Here is a 6,000-nt window from a genome sequence, read left to right on the forward strand (position 1 = left end):
CTATTGTCATCAATTGGAATTAACTTATTCCTTCTAAAACTGTTGATTTGGAAACAGTAAACCAGAATTCTAAATCACTCACCATTATAGTTACTAAGGATGTTCTTTTCTGAAAAATCTTTACTAAGTGATAAAGTGTGAATATATATATATGTACACAGTATTTTACATAAGAAAAATTATTAATAAATTAAAGACTAATCTCTATCAATCTATGTCAGTACATTTCTGCATGTTATATTCGTATAAAATAATACATGAGACTAATGAATCAAAAAATGAAGGATGGCTAAATTGTATAATAAAATTGCAATATAGTGTATAATGCATATATGTAATCACAAAGATAATCATACATCCAGTACAATATTTATTCTGGTTCTAAAGGAAGTCACTATGGCTTGAAATAGCTCAATTGGTTTTCCCTCCAATAAAAGAAAGTAAAAGAAAATATTCATATAGAAAATGGATGCCTTGAGTTAATACTAAAAATTTAGATTTTCTAATACTTAATATACAGTTTGTTTTTCCAGCAAAGTTTGTCATTTATAATTACCCTATGGACTATCTTGATTTATAATATATAAACTCAGTTTAATAGCAGATGTACCAACTTCACATTTTTGGTACTGCAGCATACTTTGTAGGATGGCATTTTTAAAAATGTGGTGTTTGATAGACTGTAAAAATGCTAATAGCTAATATTTTCTCTACTTACCCTACCAGTAAATAAGTTAGGATTTTACAGTGCATGCAGTTTTGTTTTGTTTTTAATCTGAAGGAAATGCCCTGCCTTATTTCTTTTGATATCTGCTACTTATTCCTGTGCTTGTTACAGAATTATAGACATCCACTGAAATCAGAAAACACTGAGTTCTGCACCACTAATATAGTTTCTCTTTCCCCAATATTTCTATTTTCTTTTCTCTTCACCTCCAATTCACACAGTCAGATTAGGAGAAGAGAAGAAAATGTCTTTATTTTTAAAAATCTTTAATTAAAAAAAATATTGAAGTAGAGTTGATTCAACAGATAAGGAAAAGAATGTACATTTTTATTAAAAAAACCTAAAAATAGAACTATCATACAATGCAGCAATCTCACTCTGAGCATTTACTTTGAGTAAACCATAATTCAAAAAGATACATGTACCCCAATATACATTGAAGCACTATTTGCAGTAGCCAGGATATTGAAGCAACTTAAATGGCATAGAATGAATGGATAAAGAAACTGTGGTAGATACAGTTATAGACATAAATACTATATATATATATATAAATGGCATATTACTCAGCCACTAAAAGGAATAAAATTGGGTTATTTGTAGTAATGTGTTGTACAGAGTGAGGTAAGTCAGAAAGCAGAAAACAAGTACCATATATTAATATATGCATATTGAATGAAGAAAAATGGTACTGATGAACTTATCTGCAGAACAGAAATGGAAACACAGATGTATAAAATGGGCTTGTGAACAGAGGGAAAAGTAGAAGGTAGGATGAATTGGGAGAATAGCATTGACATACATACACTGTCATGTGCAAAATAGTTGGGAGGTGGGAAGTTGCTGTATAACACAGGGAGCTCAGCTCAGTGCTCTGTGATTCCCTAGAGGGATAGGATGATGTTGTGTAGGAAAGAAACTTCAAGAGAGAGGGGATATACATATATATATTCATGTCTATTTCATTGGCGATGCCATTCAGCCATCATTTTGTTGTACAGCAGAAACTAACCAACATTGTAAAGCAATTATGTGCTGGGCTTAATCACTCAGTCCTGTCCTACTCTCTGCAACCCCATGGACTGTAGCTCACAAGACTCTCTGTCCATGGGGATTCTTCAGTCAAGGATACTATAGTGTTTTACCATGTCCTCCTCCAGGGGATCATCCCAACCCAGGGATAGAACTCAGGCCTCCCCCACTGCAGGTTAATTCTTTACCTTCTGAGCCACCAGGGAATCCCAAAGCAATTATGTTTTACTCCTATTGTTCAGTCACCCAGTCACGTCCACCTCTTTGCAACCCCATGGAATGCAGCATGCCAGGCCTCTCTGCCCTTCACCATCTTCCAGAGTTTGCCCAAGTTCATGTACATTTCACTGGTGATGCCATCCAGCGATCTCATCCTCTGAAGTCCTCTTCTCCTTCTGCCCTCAATCTTTCCCAGCATCAGGGACTTTTCCAGTGAGCTTTTAGTTCACATCAGATGACAAAAATACTGGAGCTTCAGCTTCAGCATCAGTCCAAGTGAATATTCAGGGTTGATCTCCTGCAAGATTGACTGGCTTTCCTTGAGCCCAAGGAACTTTCAGGGGTCTTCTCTAGCACCACAATTTGAAGGCATCAATTCTAGGTGATCTGCCTTCTTTACAGTCCAAAGCGATTATACTCCAATTTTTAAAGAGTAAATGACAAAGAAAAAAGTTTTTTTTGAAGTATGGTGTTGGGGGTTTAGTCACTATATATGTGTGACTATTGTGACCTCATGGTTGATTTATAAGATTAAGTTTAATTTCTGCTGTATCACAAATATTCATCATATTATTTTCCATTGTGAATAATCACCAGATATTGAATATTGTTCACTTGCTGTGCAGTAGGACCTTGTTTATCCATGCTATATACAATTGCTTGCATCCAAGGTAAAGAGGAGTGACCTCATCCAAGGTAAGGAGCGGTGGCTGTGCTTTGCTGGAGCAGCACCGAAGAGATACTCTACGTCCAAGGTAAGAGAAACCCAAGTAAGACAGTAGGTGTTGCAAAAGGGCGTCAGAGGGCAGACACACTGAAACCACAATCACAGAAAACTAGCCAGTCTGATCACACAGACCACAGCCTTGTCTAACTCTATGAAACTAAGCCATGCCATGTGTGGCCACCCAAGACAGGAGGGTCATGGTGGAGAGGTCTGACAGAATGTGGTCCACTGCAGAAGGGAATGGCAAACCACTTCAGTATTCTTGCCTTGAGAACCCCATGAACAGTATGAAGAGGCAAAATGATAGGATACTGAAAGAGGAACTCCTCAGGATGATTAGTGCCTAATTATGCTACTGGAGATCAGTGGAGAAATAACTCCAGAAAGAACGAAGGGATGTAGCAAAGCAAAAACAATATCCAGTTGTGGATGTGACTGGTGATAGAAGCAAGGTTTGATGCTATAAAGAGAAATATTGCATAGCAACCTGGAATATTAGGTCCATGAATCAAGGCAAATTGGAAGTAGTCAAACAGGAGATGGGAAGAATGAACATCTACCTTCTAGGTATCAGCAAACTAAACTGGACTGGAATGGGTGAATTTAACTCAGATGTCCATTATATCTACTACTGTGGGCAGGCATCCCTTAGAAGAAATGAATGGAGTAGCCATCATGGTCAACAAAAGAGTCGACAAGGCGCATTCTCCCGAAATTGGTGAGGTACCATACTCTCCTAACCCTCATACTGAGCATTTCTGATTCAGGGGCCCAAGATAGTATTTGGAAGAAGCTGCAGCAGTAGCAGGAATTTGAGCAAGCATTCGTAACTTAAAAGCTTTCATATAACTAGAAATTAATCCAGTTACACAGTTACAGATGCAAGGCAAAATAGTCATTAAAACAAGTTAAAATGAAAATTAAAAGTCATGTTATATCCATAGTTAAAGTACAAAGTGTTGCACCAGTCCATTTTAGCGTTACTAGATGTCATCAGATGAAGAAGAGGCATCACACATGATTGTTGTCGAAGGTATTCTCAGACTTGGAGAAAGTCTTTTCCTTGAAGCGGAGATGTCCACCATGGGAAGCCTTCCACTGATGAAGAGGGGAGCGCTCCTCAGACCCAGCAGTTAAACCCATTGTGGAATGCAGTGTAGGAGTGAGGCCAGGACAGGAAGGCATTGTCTTTAGGATCAAAGGGCAGACTCACGATTTTTGGAGTCAGCAGAAGTAGGCTCACATAGATTATCAGGCCCATCTGAAAAGTACAAAGTCAGAGCATAGAAAGTAAAGACATAAAGTGAATGTACTTAGTTCTGGTTATGGTGCCATCTCTTAACTCAAGTGTGATGCACCCACAAATCATTTTTGGGCACTTTGACAGCTGTTGGAGAAGAAAGAATAACCTGATAAGGGCCTTCTCAGAGGGGCCCGAGGGATGGGTCCCCAGATCACAATGTTTTTATGAGGACCTCCGTTCCTGGCTTAAATAGAGGCTTGCTTGACTCAGAGGCTGGGTCAGAAGTTGTCTCCCAGAGTTCTGTTAATGCCTGTTGAAAACCTGAGAGCTGAGTTATGTAACTAGTTAATTCCAAGGATTCAGGGTTTATAACAATGTCTGTGCATAAGAAAGGCCTTCCATAAATACATTCAAAGGGGGCAGTACCTCCTTTTTGGGGGCAGTTCTAGACCTCATTAAAGTTATGGATAGGGCTTTAATCCAATTGTCCTGCATCTCTTGAGTTAATTTGCACAGATGTCTTTTGATAATATCATTAGCTTTTTCAGCCTTTCCTGAGGATTGGGGTCTCCAAGAACAGTGTAAGTGATATTCTATTCCTAGAGCTTTAGATACCCCCTGAGTGACAGCAAATATAAAAGCATAGCCATTGTCACACTGAAGGCTCCGTGGCAGCCCAAACCTGGGGATAATTTCATGGATTAAAATTTTTATAACCTCCTTAGCCTGTGCACTACTACAGGGAAAAGCCTCAATCCATCCAGTAAAAGTATCTACCCAAACTTGTAAGCAAGAATACCCATTAGCTTTTAGCATATGAGTAAAATCAATTTCCCAGTCTTCTCCAGGATACTTTCCACTTCATTGTAATCCAGATTTTGTTAGCTTCTCGGTCTTTGGGTTATTTTTTTTGACAAACCTCACACCTTTTGATAATGTTTTTTTTTACGTTTTCATTACATTTTTACCTTCAAACAGATGAGAAGCCATTTGGTAAGTACTCTCTGCACCTAAATGAAAACTCTGGTGTAAACTCTTAAGAATTTTCTACTGAGCATTTTCAGGAATTGTTAATCGTCTCTCCTAGGGCTATAACCATCTTTCATCAGTAATCTTTGCTCCTCTTTTCTCATATCTTGCTAATTCTTCCTCAGTATATTGAGGTTTTTCCTGTTCCATGGGACCTGTCCAGATCAAAGATGTCTGTAGTGAAGGGGTTTCATAAAGTGCCGCTTTTCTGGCTTGACAGTCAGCCAACTGATGATCTTTGGCTACTTTACTCCCATCCCTGCTGTGCCCTTTGCAATGCATAGCAACTACTTCTTTAGGACAATATATAGTAGTTAAAAGTCTCTCGATGTCTCTGAAAAGCTTAATAGGTTCTCCTGTTGCTGTGTTAAACTGTCTTTCTTTCAATATTGCAGCATGAGCATGTAAAATCAAATAAGCATACTTAGAATCAGTGTAGATATTTACTCGCTGCCCTTTGCTTAACTCTAGAGCTCAGGTCAGAGCCACAAGCTCCGCTAACTGAGCACTGGTTCCCTGGGGGAGAGATTTTGCTTTTAAAACCTGTTCAGCAGTCACCATGGCATAACTGTTTAATGCTTTTCATCCCAAACAAAAGAACTGTCACTTGTAAATATTTCCCTGTCAGGACTGTCTAATGGAGTATCCACTAGATCCTCCCGAGCTGCATAGTTTATAAAGTTAGAAATTGGGAACAATCCTGATCAGGTGTTTCATTTTCCTTCTCAGGAAGGAAAGTGGCAGGATTTAAATTTCCACAAAATTTAAGCTTAGTTACTGGTCCTTCTAACAATAATAACTATTTAAGAAACCTGCTGGGGTCCAGTAGGGTCCAGAAGGGGAACCTGAAGGAAAAACGGCATCGGCGAATGATTTAGAGAGAGATAAGGGAAGAATATTGTAGATAAGAAAATAGAGGAGAGAAAGAGGCTGATATTCCTTGGTTCACATAGAAAGCCAATAAAACTTTGAGACAAGAAGTTTGCCCTGTTCACCGCGGCCACAGGTGCCTTTTCAGTCTCC

Source organism: Ovis aries, chromosome 15 (assembly GCF_016772045.2).
Source record: "Ovis aries strain OAR_USU_Benz2616 breed Rambouillet chromosome 15, ARS-UI_Ramb_v3.0, whole genome shotgun sequence".
Taxonomy (NCBI): Eukaryota; Metazoa; Chordata; class Mammalia; order Artiodactyla; family Bovidae; genus Ovis; species Ovis aries.